The following is a 24,613-nucleotide window of genomic DNA, read 5'->3' as shown; positions in this document are numbered from 1 at the left end:
ACGTTCGCAACATCCAGACGCACACGCCGTGCGCGTTGAATCTGCTCTGAATGAGGTAGAGGTAGTTCGAATAAGAATCGCTGTACACGCAGAAGCTAGGTGCTAATAATACACGATAGTAACATATCTGTGGTGTATAAGAAACCGTGTGTGTTTATTTTATGTGATAAAACGTAAAAAGCAGTAATAGTGTACACTTTTCAGTATGCTTTGTCATGCCATTGCAGGCTGCACAAATCATAGCAGGCACGCGAAGGAACGAAACATACACTTTCATGTATTCCCTAAAGCCACTGACCTAAATAAATGGTGACAGAAGTAATCAAGTCATTATTGAAAGCTATCTTTCTCAGCTTCGAGGGTTCGGAAGGCTTTATGACCATCCTCTTCCGACAGGTGAGATCATTGCTTCTTAGCCTCAACGCTTCCGAGGCGATAAGAAATTCCATTTGTTCTCCGGAAGATTATGAAACACTACGCCCAAATATGTTACATGCTACTGATGAACTCGGTCAAAACTCGGATATCGTGTGCCAGTCGAAGGCCAGCGTTGAGCCCACAACATCCAATTCTTTACCGGAGGATGAGCAAGGGTTCGCTTAAGCCCTTGAAGAACTAGTAAAACAGCTCGAGGACAGTCGCTGTATTGTAGCTTTTAGGGTAAGGAAGAACCTCGATATAGAAAGCAATTACGGAGATAAAACAGGTCAAACTACAAGGGGTGGAAATTAGATTTAAAAAAGAGTTCCATTTTTTTTTGCAAGTTGCTTTACGTCGCACCGACACAGGTCTTATGGCGACGATGGGACAGGAAAGGGCTAGGAGTGGGAAGGAAGCGTCCGTGGCCTTAATTAAGGTACAGCCCCAGCATTTGCTTGGTGTGAAAATGGGAAACCACGGAAAACCATCTTCAGGGTTGCCGACAGTGGGGTTCGAACCCACTACCTCCCGAATACTGGATACTGGCCGCACTTAAGCAACTGCAGCTATCGAGCTCGGGAAATAACTGAAAGAGGGTTCTAACATCATCACAAACCTTACGGATATCCTGAAGAAGAAATTCCCAGAAATTTATAAGCTTGCAAGTTGCTTCGTGAAAAGCCGTTCTTTTATTCGAATGGAGACCGGGTTTCAGTTAATACAATACCGATAAAGAAAGAAGAAAAGCAAAGAAATTCCACTGATGCTATGGATAAGCGTGTTTGATATTCTTTCTTTAAATATCAGCATTATTCTTTGTGTATAACAAGCCTGTTATTTTTTTATGAAAGGCAATTTATTATGTTGTATATGAAACCAGTGCTAAGAATGTTAGTATACAGGCTCATTAATTTATATGGCCTATATAATGTTAACGTGGAATTTGTCAGTTCCTGGCACTTGGAGGAGAACATTTACTGTACTGTTTGTTTTGTGGACAGTTTCCTAACATTTGCTCTTTGTGTTGTTGACAGTGTATACAGTTTCCCAATATTGCTTGTAACAACGGACATATTTCTTGCAGTCATCAAGCTTTAATGTTCGAGTCTGTAACAATTAGAGCCCCTTGTTACTGTTATCATGGGTGTTGAAAACATGAACATACGGAACGGCCATTCCACTGGGATCACAGTCTTAGCATTGTTACAACCTTTTATACAGATCGAAATACTTCAGAAACGCTGCTGGATTCACACTGTATTTGATCTCCTATTATTACTCTCGTAATAGTGAAGTGGAATGCCTTTTGTTAGGTGATGTTAAAATATCAATGAAGTTCTCTTATCTCTAACTTGTGGCTGAAACAGAAGACAAGGCGCTGAGGGTGCACGCTGACGTCATCGACGGCCAAGCGTGGTGGGGAGACCTGCGCGTGATCCCTACCTCTTACTCTAACTACCTTGATCCATACCGTAGCAGCTTCCATAGCGTCACAGCCATGAATGTGACTGAGACTTCGGTTGAAGTTATAGTTTGCTCTGGCCTGTACCAAGTCAAAGATTTCTGTGTTCTTTAAAATAATTTTCCGTTCTTTTGTTCTTTTTACACACAGTCTTTTCGAAAACGGAAGTGCACACAATTACTCCATCTATCCGCACGTTTGTTTCACTGTTTATACGCTTATAACGCGGGAACAAACGGGTATATTTCAGTGAAAGTCGGTGGGTAAATCCTCCATAAGCTACATAAAAACCATTATTATAATTATTTACATTACCAAACATTAGAAAGGAGCTGTGGGAAATTTTCCTTGTAAGAATAATGACATATTTAGTAAAACTGGATGTACTTCGACACAAATGGGAATTCGTTACATACACAGTTGTACAAAGCTCCGTACTGAACCCTAGTCGCTGTAACATTGTATATACTTCCAGCCATTTAACTGAGATACTATTCTACCTCCAGCATTCTTCCCTAAAGAGGAGCACCAGTAACAAGAGTATTCCACAACACCCCCAACGGATTTCGAACTGGAGACTACTGTTACACGGAAGATGTTTCAGCTTCTGAATCGTTTCTCTCGTTTCTGGTTGCGATTTCCACAACTCAATCCAGTTTTTTCAGTTGGCCAGCTTTCGGTGAGGAATATTAATTTTGAGTGCAAACTCGTTGTTTATTTTCTTTCCTGACTGAAATCACTTGGCCCTCTAAGTTGTCTACGATTACCACTGTATTGTCTGCATAGTGAATACTTTTTATTCACTTTCCGTTGATCTGGATTTCCATGTCAACTTCGTCTAAGGCGTTTTGGAAAATGCAGACAAGATGCACCCTTGTTTCACGTCTTTTAATATACAGAGTTATTAAGATAAGTTGCCCACCTTGAATATCTTATGATCCGTTAAATTTATGGACATATGATTTCAAATTCTTAGACGGGGTGAGTGGCTCAGGCTCTGGCCTTCTGACCCCAACTTGGCAGGTTCGACACTGGCTCAGACCGGTGGTATTTGAAGTGCTCAAAAACGTCAGCCTCGTGTCGGTAGATTTACTAGGACGTAAAGGAACTCCTGCAGGACTAAACTCAGGCACCTAGGCGTCTCCAAAACCAAAAAAGTAGTTAGTGGGACGCAAAACCAATAACATTATTATTATTATTATTATTATTATTATTATTATTATTATTATTATTATTATTATTATTATTATTATTATCAAATTCTTAAATTGTATAAAGAAGCTTATAAAGGACTGTCCAATTCGTCTCCATCACGTACGTAATTACCGAGAAACCGGTAGCAACTTCGTTTTTTTATAGCTCTATACTAACTTCACCCAATAGAACGACTAGGAATCGAGCGATAAGTTCAGTGATGTGCTTATTTTGCAAATCCGACGAGTTCTTTTGGAGATATTAAAAGGTTTTATATGTTCAGGCATTAGACAGAACGCGATGCGCTACTCGCTACTCATGAGAAGGGCAATAAAGTACTTGAATTATTACACTTTCACTGGATTATCTCGTCTCTTTCCGATTCAACGTCAACGAAACAAAAGTTTTGTATCTCCGAAATGTTGTACATCATATTTTTATTTCTCGGAGCCCGCTCGAGATAAAAGCGAAGTACTGTTCAGTATATGTGTTTATAAACAAGGCGTGAGTCACGCAGCATCACAGCGTGTGGCGAATCGCCTTCTGTCTAATGCCTACACATATGAAACCCTTTAATATCTCCAAAAGTACTCGTCACATTTCCAAAATAAGCACATCACTTAACTTATCACTCGATTCTTAGTCGTTCTATTGGGCGAAATTAGTACAGACCTATTAAAAAAACGAAATTGCTACCGGTTTCTCGGTAATTACGTACGTGATGGAGACGAAGTGGACAGTGATTTTATGATTCCCTTAATACAAGTAAAGAATTTCGAAACAGAATGTCTATATTTTAGATGATCAGAGATATTTGAGGTGGACAATTTAGCTGAATAACCCTGTATAGATCTCTTAAGTAACATGGTATCCGATGACCTATAAATCCAAATAAATCTATAGTTTTCAGTCGATGACTGCATCTTAAGAACAATGAATAAGTCGCAAGGATAGACGCTAAACATTGCCATCACCGACAGTTCTTTTCATGGACAGTCGATAGATCGACAGCAATTCAAGCATGGACTCCATGGTCAGCACTCCGCGCTCTCGTGCTCCGAGTCATGTTGAAGATGGGGTGACCTGTAAACTAAGGTGAAACTGCAGAAGGTGTAAAGTAACACTAACTTGCCTCTCACGCCATCCTCCTTCCCATTTGACCCGAGCTATGACTTGCATATTTTTTTCTCACCTTCACCTCACACGGAGAAGCATCATGCTTTCGCTGTCATCTTACCTTAGTTCATTGTCTAGCAAACATTGATAAATCTTACTGTATATTTCATCCAAACGAACATTCTCAAGATGACATACTCTCGATAATCAGATGTTACCTATTTCTTTCCTTCTTTCTTTCATTCTTTTACCAAGATACAGGAATTGCTACAGCAGTTCTGCATCCAGTTTATTAGGGTTCGATTCCGATTCGTCTACGGCATTAATAATAGTTTAGGGGCTCTTAAAATGGTGCATTGAAACAAATGAGCAGTGAAATGGGTTAAAATCCCATTCTCCACAATCCTAGAAGTTTTTAGTAGTGGTGCACTTAAATGTCAGACGAATACCATGATGGCAAATAACGTATTATAATCCACGCATGCTTCCTTCCAAATCTTAATAAATAAGATACACATACCTGTATGGACACCAGATTCATGTAGATTATTAGACAGAGTTCACATGACGTAAAAAACGTGTAAGTTCACAACGACATCAGATGTTCACACATCTCCCAACCCCATATATAAACTCAATAACACTAATATCTGTTCCTCTTATCTGTTTTTGTGTCCGACTCGTTGGCTGAATGGTCAGCCTACTGGCCTTCGGTTCTGAGGGTCCCGGGTTCGATTCCCGACCGGGTCGGGGATTTTAACCTTCATTTGTTAATTCCAATGGCTCGGGGGCTGGGTGTTAGTTCTGTCCCCAACATCCCTGTAAGTCACACACCACAGAAAACACTATCCTCCACCACAATAACACGCAGTTACCTACACATAGATGATTACCTCGTTTTACTTCCTCTTAAAACAAAAATCACCACCACCACTACACATGGCAGATGCCGCCCACACTCTTCGGAGGGTCTGCCTTGCAAGGGCTGCACTTGACTAGAAAAAGCCACACGAAATTATTTATTATCTGTTTTTGTCTGTTTATGTTAACGCTTTTGTCGATGCAGATACAGTACTAGGAACAGTTGGCCATGTAACTGTGTCCGTAAAACTAGCCTGCTTTGTTCGGTTCCATGGCTAAGTGGTTAGCGTGCTGGCCATTGGTCACAGGGGTCCCGAGTTCGATTCCCGGTAGGGTCGGAAATTTTAACCATCATTGGTTAATTTCGCTGGCACGGGGGCTGGGTGTATGTGTCGTCTTCATGATCATTTCATCCTCAGGTCACCTATGGAGTCAAATCAAAAGACCTACATCTAGCGAGCCGAACTTGTCCTCGGACACTCCCGGCACTAAAAGCCGTACGCTATTTCATTTTTAGTCTCCTTTGACATCTGTGACTATAATCTGTGTCGCAGGTGGGTGAGATTGGTGGACTTCTTCCCTTGTATTACACCGGGATGTGGGTGTGACGGTGAGGTAGCAAGTGGTAACACTACACTCGTAGGTGTCATCATAGCTTTGAATCAAACTTACCTGCTTTTACCTCCGAGTTCTTCCTGATACATACTGTAGCTCTGAGGACAGATAGTTTACCGTCATTTGGTTTTGAACACGCAGTAGCACACGTGTTGGCAGCTGAGGCAGTCTTGCTCGTGAAACTGTCTGGGTGTGGCGAGCACTGGAGAAAGTATCCGCTGAGAGGTTTCACGTTCTTCTAGCTCGGAAATTCGATCGGAGACCAGGAAATGATAATGTCTCCCTCTTATTTAATAATGACCAAACTTTCCATCATAGTGTAATCTACTTCCCATATAAACCACTTGCTAGCTGTCCGAGCATCGCAGATAACCGTCGCCGTTATTCTGGTCTTATTTCAAAGGCAACGAAGTCTAGTACTTACCTTCGTGTGATTTATCTGACTCTGATATAACAGGTTGATAAGTAATATAACAAGATCTCTGATGCACTATAATTATGTAGTTGATAACCTAATAAGCTGAAAGTGTATTTCCAGTACAATGCGGTCGTGAAAGATAGCTATTCAATTCGAATTGCTAACAGCGGGTGACTAGCATGCATTTTACAGTTATCGTAATTCTAGAGCTGTAGCTCTGATCTCTACCAACAGAAAAATAATGGCCTAGACCACGGTAGCTCAATGGTAGAGCATCGAAGATGAAATCTGAAGGTTGTGGCTTCGGTTTCTGCCACTGTTCGGATGGTTATTTTTACTCTGCACCTAACATCTCTTCGACACTTACAACATGCACTCGACACTCCCTAATAAACATAAAGTATTTTTCAAATAACAGTACCTCTCACTGCGTAAGCTGATACAGTTTCTGCGTTACGTATCATGGATAGTACATAATATTACTGGTACGTCTTATTTTGTTCTAAATCAGTATACTTGTCTAAATATTTGTTTTAAGGATATCACCAGGCACCTATCTTACCGTAATACATGTCATCCGCTTCCACATCATCTTCCACCTAGGTCATTCGATAGTACAAAGTGAGGGATGATATCGAATTCAGGTCCAGGCAGAATGATCCAGTACTTCCCTGTGATTACGCCGCAGTAACTGACATGGAAGTTTAGTTTAGTACGGCCTGAACTTGTCGTGCAGCTATGTAGTACCCAATCACAGCAACTCAGGCCATTTTCTACTACTTAAACTGTGTTTTTAGCACATAAATTGGATCACACTCTACACCTATATTTGACTATTTCGTACCTCTCATGTTGGAACAGTATCGTTGATATGAGGTACAGGTTAATGGCCGTGAGGAGAAGCGGGGTCTACTTGCTCTTATTTGGTGTGAAAGTACTACTCCTATTATTATTATTATTATTATTATTATTATTATTATTATTATTATTATTATTATTATTATTATTATTATTATTATTATTATTATTATTATTATTATTATTATTGGTGTTGTGCTGCTGTTATTGTTGTTGTATTACGTTTCTCTGAGTACTTTTACGGTTTCCGGAGGTGCCGAGATGGCCCTCAGGAGTCCTTTTACGTACCGGAAAGTCTAGCATCACGAGGCTGGTGTATTTGATCACCCTCATGTAGGCCTACAACCAGAATAATTTTTTTTCTTTAGAAGTTGCTTTACGTTGCACCGACTCAGATAGGTCTTACGGCGGCGATGGGAGGAGAAAGGGCTAGGAGTAGGAAGAAACGACCGTGGCCTTTATTAAGGTACAGCCCTAGCATTTGCCTAGTGTGAAAAAGGGAAACCACGGAAAACCATCTTCAGGACTGCCGACAGCGGGGTTCGAACCCTCTATCTCATGAATACTGGATACTGACCGCACTTAAGCGACTGCAGCTGTCGAGCTCGGTCAGCAACCAGAATCAATCGAGATCGAAGCCGCCACCTTGGACTCACGTAGAAAGTCTTGTCTCTGTAGATTCATTAAACATAGGTCTGATGACTCAAGTTTAAAATCGTGTAAGACAGTAAGAGGTTGCTTTCTTGTTTGTTTGCTTCTGTGTGTATTTGCTTATTTGAAGATAATTACTAGAATTGCATCCCCGGGCTTCGGATGTGGCACAAACAGTATATGTGATTCAAACCTGCCAGACCTTTAGCGTGGGAGGTGAATAGAACATGATTTATAGAGACTCAGAAATTTCCTCTTCGTGCACGACCATACCAGCTTCAGAACAAACTCCTTGCAGTTCTGTACGAGTATTCTCCCTTCACCGTTTAGCGTCGCGTGTACTGAAGCAGTAGCAGCATGTTGCACGACCCGCACGACCTCTGCATGTGCCCATTAGGGCACCCTGTAATTCAAGATGAACAAGTCGAGGTTTCCTCAGAACCAAAGCAACAAGTATAGAAAGTGGCCACGTACAGGAGCCATATCGGAAGTTAATAGTAGTAGTATATCAGCATTCGCTAGTTAGGTAAGGCGTGGTTGATGAGAACGTCCTGTGCCTGCTGAAAATGTATCAGATTATTATTATTATTATTATTATTATTATTATTATTATTATTATTATTATTATTATTATTATTATTATTATTATTATTATCTGCAAGCCTGTATAAGACAGAAGGAATAAAAGCTGTCTTCAAGGGAAATGTAGCCAAGACGATGAATACCATAAGGTGTCCACTTCCAATTATGGATATGTTCAGTAAGTAATCAGGACTATAAAGGGAAATAATTACAGCTAAGAACTCAATCGACATCAATGAGAATGAAGATTGCTAGGCTCCAAGCTGTCATAGACGCCTGACAGAGAAGAGCGCTCATGTAAGGTACGAGGGCAAGGCAATGCACTGCAAATAAGTGAAAGAGTGCGAGCGGGAATTGAGAGACAGAGTTACACGCCAAACTGTTCTTATTATTCAAATAATTTCTATCAAAATTCCGACAGATTTATGATTTTTAAGCAAATCTACATTCTGGAGGGAATACGTACGTGAAATTTGAATTTTATAGATTATCAAAAAGTTGATAAAAATCCTCGGAGAGACCCACAGCATATAAAATAGCGTATTCTTCTTCTTCTTCTTCTTCTTCTTATTATTATTATTATTATTATTATTATTATTATTATTATACTGGTCAGTATTATAGGCCTTCTTAGTGCCATTCTATGGCGTATTTTTTGCCATCCTTTCCGAGTTCGTGTGTAACATAAAGCGGAACGCTACTAATTTCCATATTCAGGAACATAATCTTTACCAATACCTAAAGCTGTATTGCGGATAGAACCAAGTTGTCTCGATAGGTTTCCCCTTGTTGCGGACTACATTCTGGATTGAAATGCAAGAGGGGTTGTTCAAGGGAGGTCGGACATAACAAATGAAGGTGAAAAGGTTGACACAAGAAAGTCGAAGGAATGCCAAACTCACAAGCAAACATTCTGTTGGGGACAAATTTAAATTTTAATAATTAATGCGTTTCAAATATAAAACAAATATTACAGTAGAACCTCATTAATCCGGACCGCACTAGTCCGTATTTTGGTTAAACCGGACAGCCGTTTCATTATAATACATAAATGCAATTACAGAAAGCTTTGAAGCACATGAATATGGCCAGAGTGAAGCAGGTATACTATTAACCCTAATCCAAATTTAATGAAATTAAAAACCATCTAAACATTGTCATTAAATACGTTGAAGATAGCAACGATGAAAACATACCTGTATATTCCTAACATTTGACGTATTAAATTAATTATTAAACACATTAATGTCAAAGGAAGGAAACAGAAGATCAGCAGTTTCTTGAAACCAGTAAGCGTGTCAAGTGTGGCCAATGAAGGTGTGCTATCATTGGCATATTCTAATTCTGTACTGCACTAGTTATAGTACGCGAACCTTCTCTTGATACCTGAGCTCCCCAGTGCCGAATCGGAACTTGGTATCAAGAAAAGGTTCGCGTACTATATTCTGTATTTTGAAGAACCTGACACTGTATTGCTTTATATCTGATATACTAAATAAAATTTGTATTTCTTACATTTAAAATACTGTACTGTACGCGTGTTTTTTACTGGACAGAGTGTTTGAATATGTACCTTGGCTCATTTAATAAGTTATTTCGTTTAATCCGGACTTTCATTAATTCGGACGACCTAGGGCCTCCATTAGTCCGGATTAATGAGGTTCTATTGTATAAGTCTTGGCTACTTAAGCACAATAACTTAGGGAGATAATTGAAATTTATGAATGGGACGAGAGAGAAGTAATCGCAGTTCTTACCTAATGTATATTTCTTTGTGTTTATAGGACATCACCAACTGTGATTAGTCGGCTACGAAAACACTACAGAACTGACTATTCGAAAAAAAAATGTGTAAAGCGAACTTCTCTGAACACCATCCATGTTTAATAACAGCGACATTTACCATGTAATACAATGACCTCTCAAACACTTGAAGCAGTAGACAGTTGTGTATTGTTTCTTGCAGCTAATCCAGCTAACATCCATGCGTACTGATGCTGGTGGTGAAAGGTACTGTTGACTGTATTAATTACTTCGCTGCTGTAGAGTAACCACCGACTGTTCAAAATCAACATTATGTGAAAACTCGCGCATCATCTATTTGTACAGACGGAATAAATGAGAAAAGGCCGCGCTTATTAGTTATGGATGGTATTCAGAGGTTAAGCTTTATACACATTTTTCGTGAACTATCACTATTGCAGTGTTTTTGTTGCCAATTTGGAAGTGTCTAATAAACACAACGGAATATGATTTCATGTAAGAACGATTAATTCTCATTAAGAGAATGTCTTATTCTACATATCATTCTCTAAATCTATTTACTGTATATCCTAAAGTTATTGCGCTCAAGGGGCCCTAATGTGTTTAAATACATATTTTTTCTGTTCTAAATACAATGCAAATATTTATATTTGCCCCGTCAGAATATTTGTTTATCAACTAGAGGCTCCTTGGTCGACAATCCACATTCCCTAGTTGAGAGCCGTGAGATTAACACAATTTAATCACCTCTTACGGCAAGTAATAACGTGAATATATTCCACGCCCCCACCCACAACATTGACAGGCACAGGAGTTGGCGTAGCGTCCCCACGACATTCCTCCCTTCCCTTGACTCGGATTTCTACGATGGGACTCATTCAATTTGATTAGGGTAGTTGAATATGCATGTCATTAAAACTGGAGTGACCGAAATAGTAAATCCATCCTTTTTTGAAGTCAAGGAATGTCCAATTCTGACCCTTGGATGGGCAGCCATCAGAGAAATATTCCAAGGACAATCTGCAATGTTACTAATGTTTCCCTCACACGTTGATTAAAAAGACCTGTTACACTAATTATTTACCGAGCGAGTTGGCCGTACTGCTGTAAGCTTGTGTTCGGGAGATAAGGAGTTTGAACTCCACTGTCGGCAGCCCAGATAATGGTTTTCCGTGGCTTCCCATTTTCATACCAGGCAAATGCTGGGGCTGTACCTTAAGGCCTCGGCCACATGTGTCCTCCTCCTAGACCTTCCCATACCATCGTCGCCATAGGACCTATCTGTGTCGATGCGACGTAAAGCAACCTGTAAGAAAAAATAGTAAAGAAGACAACTACGAATAATTCTTCATACTTTTCCCTTGAGTAAACTACCTCAACCCCTGACGGGCTCACATCACTCCGTCAGTCCGCGAACATTTCAAGAGGCATTCCAGGTTTTTTATCTTAAGAGTACGGTTAGCTCCATTTATGGGTAGGTGGTGGAATAGTAGGTTCAGAAACCGCAGAGGTGGTAGGATTCTTGATGGGTGAAAAGAGTCTGTGTCGGACTATGCCGGCATGTAAAAGATCTCTGGTGACACACTTAATATTTATGCGATAGGATTTATTAAAAATACCCAGCGAATTTGCTGCGTGGTTTGGGTCACGTAGCTAGAAGCTTGTATACGGGAAATAGTGGGTTCGAGCCCCACTCTCGGTAACTCTTAACATGGTTTTCCGTGTTTTCCCATTTTCACACGAGGCTGCATCTTAATTAAGGCCACAGCCGCTTCCTTTTCCAATTCTTGCCATTTTTCATCATTGCGTCGCTGAAAACATTCAATGTGTTACTTCGACGTTAAACCAGTAGCAAAAATAATGATTAAAGCTCGGCAACAAGTCACCAAGGAAGAGTTCTGGAGTCTTTGCCATCTGGTAGTGGAAAAAGGAACTTCGAAATTGATTTATACGCAGCCAGAATGGCCATTACATAAAAATTCCTACACACGGTTATTATTATTATTATTATTATTATTATTATTATTATTATTATTATTATTATTATTATTATTATTATTATAAAGGTGAGGTTGTCTTATAAAATGAAGCATGTAGTATCATAGAATACTTGTGTAATTGTAACGGACGGCACAAGGTCACAGATATTTGATAAATAAGACAAGCCCATGTCTGTAACCATGGTGACGAGAGAATGGTGCAGCTTTCTCCCGCGAGGTGCCCGGGGCGCTCAGAGAGAGTCTGGGGGCTCTGATCCGGGTCACCGCGAGCTCATCGTCTAGTGTTTACATAAGATGTTTGAACAGGGAAGTCAGGTGAGATTGCATTCATCTACGACGTGAAAAATTATGTTAACTGAATATAATGCAATCCTTGGGAGGAAAACAACAAAAATGTACGTTCATTATAAACAGTAGCTAGAAGTGATTAAACAAGAAATCCATGACAATATCGCAATGATCTGCCTTTCCAGATCAACGAAGCGAAGTAGCTGTAGAAAGTTCCGGATCGAAAGAAACTCTGTGCACCCTCATACCATTAATTTCTTTACATTCACTTATTTATTTAGTTATTTATTTAAACTGCATAACTTACTCTTGCATGTATAAGCTTCTGTTTTGAGAATTTCACAAACACTTCTTGTCGAAGTATGCGTGCTGCAGGGCTCTGTTTTGAGCCATTTACTGCTCCCGTTCGTTAACGTATACTGATTAGTTGCGTTCGAAAACAAGGAACTCTTAATGAACATGTTCGTAGTCAGTAATGAGGCATGAACTACAGGTGTGGTATTAAGAAGTATATATTCGGGAAGGAAATTGCAGTTCCGCTTGTCTACCGTTCAACTTTCAGTGCCAATAAAGGCCATGTTGAATACAGCATTCTTCGGCGGTTTCTAAGATAACTCCCAGGAAATACTGGAACGTTGCATACTTCCTAAGTGCTACTTCCATAATAGGTTGTGACTACTTACTTCACCCATAGTTATGCATTTTAAGACATCTGAAACTGACGGACGAAAAATGAGATAAGTAACATACTTCCTAATTGGTGTTTCGTGTGTGTTAAAACTGTCCAATGACCAGTGGCGGCGCGTTCTATATGTTCAGTGAACGCCCTAGAAATAGACAGGTCTAGGTAAAGTGGTTTATCAGAGCCTATTCTGTATATCCGCGCGCGTAGCGGTATTTTGGACATCAACACTCGGTTGCTCTCGGGAACCAGCGAAGAGGTTCAATTTCAGGACTGTGGGAGCGGGGCCGTGAAAGGTAAGGAGGGTGCGCAAGGCGAGGGGCTATGAGGAGCAGGGAAAACATAGCACACGTATCGCTGGCAAATGGACCAGCGACAGACACGAGTTACATTGAGCAGTTCCGAAATTAGCCGAAGTACTGTCAAGGCACGCGGTTAAAATTTGCCCAATGTGGGAGGATTTGAAGGGATTTTAATTTGACGAATTTGCAATTCTGATGTAATTAATCGCAATAAACCAGAATATTTTGGTAATTACGGTTTGTATAACATCAATAGCCTAAGTCTATGTAATTAATGAAACTTGTCATTAGTAATCAGTGTTTTATGAAAAGTAAACAGCAAAATACAGTACGTCAATACATAAACAACAGTAGTCTGCCTAACACGTTCTTGAAGAAGTTATCTGTACACAAGCAACGTCTGGAAACTGGATCTGCTTAAAGTAATTCCCCCTCATATACTCTGTATTTCATTCTTCATTGTTTTGGTAACTTCTTCGAGCTGTAGCCGTGTCCCTTCGAAGGAAAGTTGTGTTTCTAATCAAGCAATGTCACTATTTTACATCTATGTAAACATCAAGTAATAATAAACCTGAACACGTTATTTACCACAGCAGTGAACCCCCAGACGTTCTATCCACGCGCCGCCACTGCCAGTGACCTATCTGGGCCTGAAATCTCTACTAGTGTGTGCATTGGTAACTAATTAGGGCTGATTTTATGAAGGGATCGTTCGTGGTCTCAATGTAGGAATTAGTTTGACTGAAAGAGGAAACGGCGGATACCGCCTCCTGGGTGGTCTAAAATGCAATTTCATGTCTCTTCCCTATGCAGCCATTGTTACCTGACGCTAGGTATACAGTTCTTGCATTTGTGATTGAGCCTGGAATCGAACCTCAATCTACTGGTGTTGCAAAGTACTATGTTCAATCCTGGACTTCACAGTGAACTTATACAGTGAATGTGGAAGAATATATTCATCGTACGTGGATTGAAACCTCTGATTCAGTATTTCAGTCAAGTGTGTACAACACCAGATATATTATGACTAGGCACGGATGAAAGGAAAGATAATTTTGACAATAAACTCAGCACATAGGGCTGTATGGAATGTTAAAGGAACTGGTGAAATGCCCACAGTTATTTGACAACAATTATTAGTATCATACCGAGACTAAACCAAGTAGGTCAGCACCTTGACAAGGACGAGGCTTGTTACAGTCACCTTGCGCGGAGGACAGGAGCCAACTCCTTGACATTTAGCTCTAGAGCGCCCGCCTGCGGGGTCTCTTGTCCGTGATATCCGGAGCGGAACTCAAAACTCTACCGGGTATAAACCCAAGACTAAGCATCTGACGCTCAATGGCTTCTACACTAGCAGTGCTCAGCATCACTATCGTCAATTGTACAGAATCTTTTTTTTTTCACTTTCGCTAAATATAGATATAGAACATAGTCTGTTCATATTTTAATAGCAACGTGGATATAGAAAATATTATCCACATCCGCATTTGCTCCATCCGCATCCACATCCGCGAATAATTATCCGCGGATATTGCAACTATTTGACTATATTACACCCAAGGTATTGAAACGGATAACACAATAGACCTGAAACCTGGCAACAGCCCACTACAGTGACACTTTTACGAGGGATTTGCTCTTGCGACAACTACCAACATTCGGAACCTTTGTTCCTTCTTTCCACTAATTGCGGGCAGGAGCCAGTTAGGCTTCGGTCAGATTTATGGCTTTATTGACTCAAGGCTCTTTATATGTCACCATTCTCCAATACCAATGTCAAGGGTCGCCTCATTACAATAATTGCATGAAATTCATGAAATACTCACATGTCGAGGTTTCTAGAGTATCCCGAGTGAAAATCAGTAAACATAATTATTTAGAAATTATCAGAAAATTACCCGCACTGCCATACAGTTTGCATCCGCCAAGGTACGACCTTCCGTGCAGGGCTCTAGTTATAGGAGTGAATTTTACAGGTTTGAACTATTTTTCACCTAACCAAACTAGTGTCCTACTTCAAATGCATCATGCATCCTATGTATAAATATTGGTGTTTACATCCTTGTTTTTGTCATTGCCGTCGTCATACTTTAGAGGATAGAAGATTTGGACATCGTGGTCATGGCCTGTGTGTTCTTACTGCGCCTAATTTTGGCTGAACTATCGTGTTGCCTAACAATATGTTTCTGGCGTCAACATTTGTAATTAATTGAAACCAAGATTGAGAAGGAAACAGTTGTGACCTTGGACAGAGAACCAGGCAAAACACCAGGTAAGCATTTAACTGCAGATAAAATGATGGGAGGAGCCTCGGAGAATATCTTCTAGGATGTTAAGCTCACTTGTGTGTCACTGGTCAGTGCATAACTATAATGATTAATCGAGTCGGTTCGGTTTTATTTTGTATCACTTTATTTACTTAGTAAAAAGATACAATGATTTAAAAATTGATTGATTGACTGACTGATTGATTTGTTAATTAGTTTGAGACTGGTACTTAGGTTACTCCATGAACGTTTGTCCAATAGCAATTTTTAATTGTATCCTCCCTTCACCTACAGAAGTAGCTGCGTGTGTTCACGCGTTGCGGCTATGGAGTTGCATTCGGGAGATGAGTGGATTTGAACCCCCTCGTCGGCTATCCTGAGAATAGTATTCTCTGGTTGCCGATTTTCACTTGCAGCCAAATGCTGGGTAGCTCCTATTCATAGGCCATAGCCGAATCTTTTCACCTCGTTATCCACTTTCACTCACCATCATTCATTTCTTCTTCATTAGCTCCTCAACTGAGGTTGGAGTCAGGAAGAACATCGGGCTATAAAAACATGTCTTATAATTTCATATCACCTCATCTGCAACTCCATATCAGGAAAAGGGGCTAACGAGATGTTATACAGTTGTATCTTCCTCTCATATATTTCCTTGTTGTTTCGGAGTTAAAATTAGAGGTTGATCATAAGATTGCGCTATATTAGTTCAGATAATCAGTGGAACCATTGCCCGACTGCGTAAAGCGAAACTGATTGTCCGGGTACAATCTTCACATTCACGATCCTAAATGGAAGACAGTAAGAACTCAGCTGTTCAATAAGATCCTTGTTCCTAAAAATTATTTAGGCAATATTTCAAATACGCTAAAAAGTGTTACATGCCTAGAGGTTTGTAGGTAATAATATAGAAGAATTCTTCTTGTCCTCGAGGGTTGAAATACGTTTGTATTATATGATAGTATGGATAAAACTACTAGAAATTTGAATGATTCGCAGACAGCTTTTAAGAAAAAAGAACAGTACCTTGCTTCCCAAGTAGAACCCATGACCACGGACTGCGTTAACAGTGTATAATGATTCGAGTAGATGTATTATCCACAGCAAAACAAATAGATTTTCTGACAGAAATCTCTTAATGAGGTGTTTACAACTAGTAACGAACTTTCTCTTGGAAAGTTCTCCATCAGCTGCAGCTAATCTACGATTTCTTTCTTGAAGATTAGCTTTCCTGTGGCAGTTCAGGTTGATAACATCGCGCCAACATTCCGCGTGAAGTCCCTCTAGGATGGGGTAACTACTCCAACTGAGAAATTAGAAGTAAGGAGACGAGCTGCTCGACATAGCGGTTTGTTCCTAGCTGTCTGTGGAGATATGGCATTGAATGATATTAGTAGACGAATAAGTTCGGATGGAGATTTTAAACTTAGGCAAAATCATAATATGAAGGTAAAATTGGAATTAGAGACGACAAACTGGCGAAAATATTCGTTTATAGGAAGAGGAATTGGAATAATTTAGTGTACTATGAATATGTTCGATAAATTCCCAACTTTTTGAATGCACTTACGAAACGGAAAGTTAAACAACTGATATAGAATCTGCCACCTCGGTGACATCCCTAATTCAGATCAATAGTAATGTATTCATTGAAATAATATTTCTAATCGATTGCGATTGATTTGAGGACGTCTAAGTGACAGAAATAGGAAACATTTTCTAAGATATAAAGCCTTCGCGGCTCAGACGGCAGCGCGTCGGCCTCTCACCGCTGGGTTCCATGGTTCAAGTCCCGGTCACTCCATGTGAGATTTGTGCTGGACAAAGCAGAGATGGGACAGGTTTTTCTCCGGGTACTCCGGTTTTATCTGTCATCTTTCATTCCAGTAACACTCTCCATTATCATTTCATTTCATCTGTAAGTCATTAATCTTTGCCCCAGAGAAGTGCGACAGGCTTCGGCAGCCGACACAATTCCTATCCTCACCGCAATATGGGGGCTTCATTCATTCAATTCCTGACCAGGTCATTGACTGGAAAACAGGTTGTAGGTTTTCATTTTTCATTTTCTAAGATGTATATCTATTTAAACAAATTACTTAAGTAGCCAATTTGCACTTATTTGTTGACTATTATTATTATTATTATTATTATTATTATTATTATTATTATTATTATTATTATTATTATTATTATTATTATTATTATTATTATTATTTTACCTAGGTACATCTTTTTATCTGCCATCAGACTTACGAGAACTGAAATATCGAAATTTGGCACGAATAGGGTGAGTAACCCTGTTGATATAGATATTAAGAACAGTTTGAGTATCAATAATTCAGTCTGTGAGATCATGAACGTCATTACACGTTTTGCACCTTTTTATATCTTAAATTTTCATTTATGAATAATTATGTTGGACCTACTGGAATTATTTTTAATATTCTCACTGTTAACCAGTCGACATTGAACACATGGCTTCTAACCGATCTCAACCTTGAGCATAGGAGGTGAGCGCATACCAAACTACACTAATTTCAGCAGATCTATTTGCTGCTTAAGTCAAAATAAAGCCTCAAATATTGCAACCTTTCTCCAGTCATGGAGCTTGTAATGTATACAGGATAAATTCCAAACACACCAGCTACGTCTCTCGCTTACTGTGCTAGCCTCGTCTTCTAACTTAATTTTGGTCTAAGTCAACTTCTGTTTCCTTCCCACCCCTAAAACAATGCAAAATCTGAGGTCGCAGTCCTTAACATTCTGGTCTTGGCGAGCCCTTTCTACTACTACTACTCTGGTAGCTTCTTGCCAGAATGATCAACATACCAGCGTTCGGTTCAGAGACCCGGGCTCCATTCTCGGCTGGGCCAAGGATTTTAAGCGCGTATGGTTAATTCCTCTGGCTCTAGTTCCGGATATTTGTGTTCATCCTAGTACATTCTTTTCATCGACATACAACACCCTACATCACCAACGACAGACACGTAATCGTGAATGCATTTCTACACATGGGGTTGTAGTCAGGAACGGCATACTGATGTACAACAGGGCAAAATCTACATCAGGTGTCGACCCCCAATAAATATAATAATAATAATAATAATAATAATAATAATAATAATAATAATAATAATAATAATAATAATAATAATAATAATTGTTGTCCTGGAATAGTAAAATTCTTTATTACTTAATGATGAAATCTGAAGCTCTTTATGCTTCAGAAACCGTCATTTTCCATCTTATAAATTTAAAGGAATAATTAGAGATTAATGAAAGGAAAATCCAAGAATTAAAAATGGAATACATTACCCTAAACCCAACTCAGAAATATACTTAAACATATCTAAACTGACTGATATAATGGAACAATGGAACTGCGACGATTTCAATTTATAAGTAATTTGGAAAGAATGAATAACAATAGACTTACTTACCAAGTACACAGTTTTGCAAATCAAATGTACGAGATCAAAATGGTATAAGCAAGTAGAGAAAGACCTCACTGAATCAGGATCACCAAATCTGCAGAATAGAAATGTAATCAGAAAAATTGTTCACACAAGAGGATTTGAGGAAGGCGAGAAGAAGCCAGCACGACGTACTTGGTCGGAGAAACATAAATTACAACAATATATGAAAATGAAGAACTATTGGGCAAGGAGGAAAGCTCACAAATGTTGTTTCCGCGTGGTCCTAAGGGACCCATTCGCGCAGAATAATAATAATAATAATAATAATAATAATAATAATAATAATAATAATAATAATAATAATAATAATAATAATAATAATAATAATAATAATATTTTTGCCAGGGGCTTTACGTCGCACCGACACAGATAGATCTTATGGTGACGATGAATAGGCAAGGCCTAGGAGTTGGAAGGAAGCGGCCGTGGTCTTAATTAAGTTACATCCCCAGCATTTGCCTGGTGTGAAAATGTGAAACCACGGAAAACCATCTTCAGGGCTGCCGACAGTGGGGTTCGAACCCACTATCTCCCGGATGCAAGCTCACAGCTGGGCGCCCACAACTGCACGGCTAAATCGCCCGGTTTTACTGTTTTCAGAACTTTATCTCGCATGAGTTATTTTACGTGCCAGTAAATGTACCGATACGAAGTCGGCGTCCTTGAGTACCTTATTATGCCGCCGCGCTGAGCCGGGACCGAACAAAATAGTCCAGTCTATTTTTTGTTACCATACACCTCTATTTCTAGAGAAAATGCCGCTGTCTACTTTCGATAGGTGTTCGTATGCACACTCAGTGGACGGCTGCTAAGTTCTATAACTGATCAGCTCAACGTGCCCCTGAGCTCTTGTACTTCGTATTTTCTCTTTCTTTAGTAAGTTTTGGAGAGACTTTCTAATTCCTACTTTTCCCTATGTCTTTCTTGGATATATTTTCCCGAAATCCTGAGATCATTTTTTCTTCTAATTCTTTCCCATTTTGTAATCCTCATATCGTTCGGCAGTAACCATCAACCATACAGACCCCAACAGTCAGACTAAAATACTTTTTTAGTCAGAAGTTTCCGTTATTTTCTCCCTCTAAACAGATTACGACGTAACATTTGATATCACATTAATATGTTAACATTCTATGGTATGATAACCCTGAGAATTGCATTAAAGGCGGTCAGAGAAGCGTGGCAAGGAACTCCACATCTTCCAGGGTCCCCTGCAGGTGCGTACGAGAGGAGTGGTCGTTCGACCCGCTTCTCACAGCAGCCGGCCTAGTTTTCTCTCTACTCGCTTTGCCGAAAATAAACAAAGTTGATGCGTCGTTTTACCGCACCCGTCTACGCTTCATTTATTCAACCAATTTCTAACGTCGCGTGTAAACCGTACTCAGTACGGTAACGCTAAAAATTGGGATGTTATGAAAATAAACATGTAAGAAAGGAAGTTTTCTTATCAAGGACTGGATCTGTCGATGTAAACCTCAAGATTGAGGATTTACATACAAAAAGGATAACATTTATTAAATTATGGGTCTGATATTCTACTTTCTCGTATTTATAAGAGTCTGGCTCCGTATACTTAGGACTGGTTAAGTTCAGCTTGTCGACTTGTGTGAACTAATAACCTCATTACAATTTGTACATTGAGATAATAATAATAATAATAATAATAATAATAATAATAATAATAATAATAATAATAATAATAAATAATAATAATATGGCCCCTACTACCAAATTGCGGATCTTCTAAATGGTGACATCTAGACTATGATTGGAACAAAACATATGTGACCTGTATGTTAGGTACTATTCCATAATTTACCTTGAGTAGAAGTAGGAAAACTGTGTAACGTCACTCCTAAAACAGCCGTAGCAACACACCTCTGTTCTCCGTGGTCTTTCTGAGATGGAGTGCTTCGCGTTTCAGACGATCGAAACAGAGCCAGACATCGAACCCGGACTGTCCGGACGCGTTGCTAGTCTGCTAACTGCTAGACAATGTTGGGTGGATGAATATTATTTGCAGAAAAGTAGAGTAAAAAATAATTACATATTCTACTTTCTAATTGCGTGTCCAATCAAGAATGTGGGAGTGTCTCTTTTCCGGGACTGGTGACTTCAGCCCTTCTAGTCACGGTGCACCCTACATAACACTAGATGAACAACACCTACTTTAGTCTACGTGGGCATCTCGAGAGTTACTGACCTAATAACAATAATACAAACGACTGATTACAGCTAGATCTTCTCATTCATCGAGTCAAAGGTATTTCTTCATGGTATGAGCATATTTACAACATATGTGATTGTAACCTACAATGACCAAGGCATGTTGAGAAAGTAAGGGCAGTTCTAGATCATTGTCATAATCAGTCGAACCTTGATTCTCCAGTACAGTCACCATCAATCATGGTGTTATAATTATTTTCGTATACCCTATCAAGTATGACATGGAATAAATGGCTTTCGGAAAGAACAATTGCTTTATTTAATATCAAGGGATTTATAGGCGTGACTCAAAATGGCATGGGTTTGTTTAAGGGTATTTTAAAATATTCTGTAGGTTCAGGTTCGATTCCACTTGTTCTTGACTTCAGTAATGTGTGGTTTAACCTACAATGATCAAGGAATGTTAAAGGACCTTGCGATTGAAGAAAAGTGTTTCGATAATTATGCCAACAAAATGTCTTATATCATCATGAAGTGTATTCTCGATACTAATCTGTTCTCTTGATCTGTTTCAGGTAAGCTTTGAGGATGGCTCTCGTGATATTTCCTCCAGCGAGGTTTCCCTTCAGGTTTGTGCAGTATTTAACATTATTCTCAATCACGCCATAAGACCTATCTGTGTCGATGCGGTGTAAATAAAACTGTAAATAATATCCTAAAACTATTGCTTTAAATCCTGCCCGAATTCCGAACGGTGTGGATGATGGAAAGAAGACGAGTAGTTATTTATGTAAAACGGCTATTGTATATTGTAATTAGAAATAATAAATACTTTGAAGTTTTTACATCGTTTCGTTTATGCACTTAAATGTTCATTTGTACACTGTCCGACTCAATGGCCGAATGGTCAGCGTACTGGTCTTCGGTTTAAAAGGTCCCGGGTTCGATTCCCGGCCGGGTCGGGGATTTTTCACCATAAAGCGTATTAAGCATTATAAATCATCCTAGGTAAGGCCCTCATCTTCACATACATGCAGGTCGCCTAATAGGCCGTCTATGAGAAAAAGACCGGCACCAGGCCTCTCCGGAGGCCATACGCCATTATTATTATTATTTGTACACTTCTTAGAAATTTTCAAAATGTTATTGAACAGTGGAGAATGATGAGAATAAGTAGGAAATGTATGCCACCGACTCGTCCTTTACAGTCATTATTATCCGCACATCAACGGTTTCACCAGAAGTATTTGCACCATTCTGTGCACGACAGCCTCAAGTTTGCGACTCCCATAGCCGTCTCATTCGTTCTACAGATGTACTTTTGGTCTTATTCGAACCTTCATTGAATCTGCTTTCCTTTTGCGTATGTTTTAATAGGATTTTACCCGTTTGTTAATACCACTGTATATTTGGACATGTTTGTGAAAAGTCCTAAAATTCCTCAATTTGTTTTACAATATACAGTCTAGTATTTTCTGATATATATATATATATCGTCAATAAAAATTGGCACCTCAGTTCTATCTGTGCGACATCTACAGGTCAAGCTGCACAACACAGTAATTGATTTTCGGCCGCCAGAAAGATGCCATAAACGGACGGCCATCTTGTGATGATAAAAAAAACGAAGTAATCTCCGTATACGCCATGAAGACTCTGAGAGGGGTCGAAGGTAAAGGCTGACACTATCCGTAACCTCGGCACTTGATGGGGCAGAGAGGTTGGCTCTACGCCCCAACACCTTTGCCCCCAGAAATTAACCTGGTACTCACTTTTCTTGGTGTAAGCTGAGTGAACCTCAGAGCCATGTTGAACCCATAATTCTACTAAGTTCAAGGGTTCAATGTGCACATCCGAAAGTGTAATTCTCGTGGAAACGATGCATTTTCGACTTCCTGACGGAATTCGAACCCACGTCCTTCCGGGTGAATCGAGCACGCATTTACCGCCTCGGCCATTCAGCCCCTATTTTGTGAAGATATAGTGCACATTACGTCAGCTAGCGTGATCACGTCTTGTGTATTCATTCTTATTCCATTCTCGGAAATACAATACTTTTAGAGTTATAATCATTTTTTGCGTTACATGGAAAGCGTCACATCGATTTTTTCCCGGAGTACCCCCGACCTCAATTGAATGACCTTTCACGTCAAAATAAGTGGTACAGTAGATCATACATGGATCTCCCCGTATTAGCTGTACTTTTATTTCACTTACTGAAGTACCATCATGGATAAATACAAATTTCAGTATCCACAAGCTCCCCCTCGGTAGAACATGAAGTTCGCAGACGGAGAAGGAGAGAGGAACCATGACAGAATATGACTCTGCTTTTCTGCTGTGGCCACCTCCAGTGTAGTTGAAATTATCCGCCAACTGGTGTCTTGTTTGATCGTCTTGAGATCTGGTATTGCTTCATCGTCGGTTCACTTTCCATCATCACGACTCGTTGATGGCCGTGACTTCTCTGCCCCATCGGTCGGCGTACTTCCGCTCATAACTACAGAGTAGGAGGCCAAGAAATACTTTAGGAAGTAAGCAGTGTATGCGTTCCCAAACAGTTGGAAAGTAATCGGGTATGGATAATACCTGTTCCACACGGTGGTGAAGTACTTCAGTGTCCATAACGGCATGCATGACTCAAAAAGTAAACCTAAACTCGACCTTTCCTCCATTCTAGCTAATAACTAGAACCGGCTTAGCTAGTAAACGATCAACCGCTGAGCATATGTTCATAGGAACGTTTTGCTATTTTGGGGTGTACTATCCATCCCCCTATTACTTTCCACATGTTTAAGATCACTCTAAGATCACTCTGTACACAAGTTCCTTTACGAGGATATCATTTTCCAGTGTAAAATGTACTGTCCAAGTAGGTAGTGCCGACGCATTTCCAACCTATAATTCGAGGTAAAATATTACCGGCCAAGCCAGAAAAACAAGCCTGCACCTCAGCCTTTTATCTACAGTATGTTTGATACACATAGCATTTCCTCACGATGTCAGATAAACTATTGATGGTACAATCCTTGACGTCTTTACAGGGACAGAGTATCTTCACTTATGGATCAGCTGAAGTAGATATTTCAATAACATAGAGCGCATCATCAACACTATCATCATGCGACTGAATTGTCACGTGATAACATCTGAAAGGAAGTGGTACTACAGTACACTATTATGCACTTCGTTCTACCTTTCGCTGGTAATGATCAGGAAAAAGTACTTCAGTTTGGCTGCATTGAGCAGGAAGCTGGCAAATGAAGCATCAACGGAAGGAAACCTTGGCCTTATTTAGAGTTAAAGAAAAATGGAACGAGTCATTTCCTCCATACTCCCTCCGATCTCAATATTGCTGCCTTCTCATTTTCGAAAGTAGATTAAAAAACATAAGGGACACGAAGGCCAAGCGGAAGAACTTAATGGGGAGAAATTAGGCTAAGTGGACCGTCACCATCCTCGGACAAGGTACAAGAAATTTATTT

The sequence above is a fragment of the Anabrus simplex genome, chromosome 1 (assembly GCF_040414725.1).
Source record: "Anabrus simplex isolate iqAnaSimp1 chromosome 1, ASM4041472v1, whole genome shotgun sequence".
Taxonomy (NCBI): domain Eukaryota; kingdom Metazoa; phylum Arthropoda; class Insecta; order Orthoptera; family Tettigoniidae; genus Anabrus; species Anabrus simplex.
The sequence above is the reverse complement of the archived record's forward strand: the minus strand, read 5'-3'. Positions refer to the sequence as shown.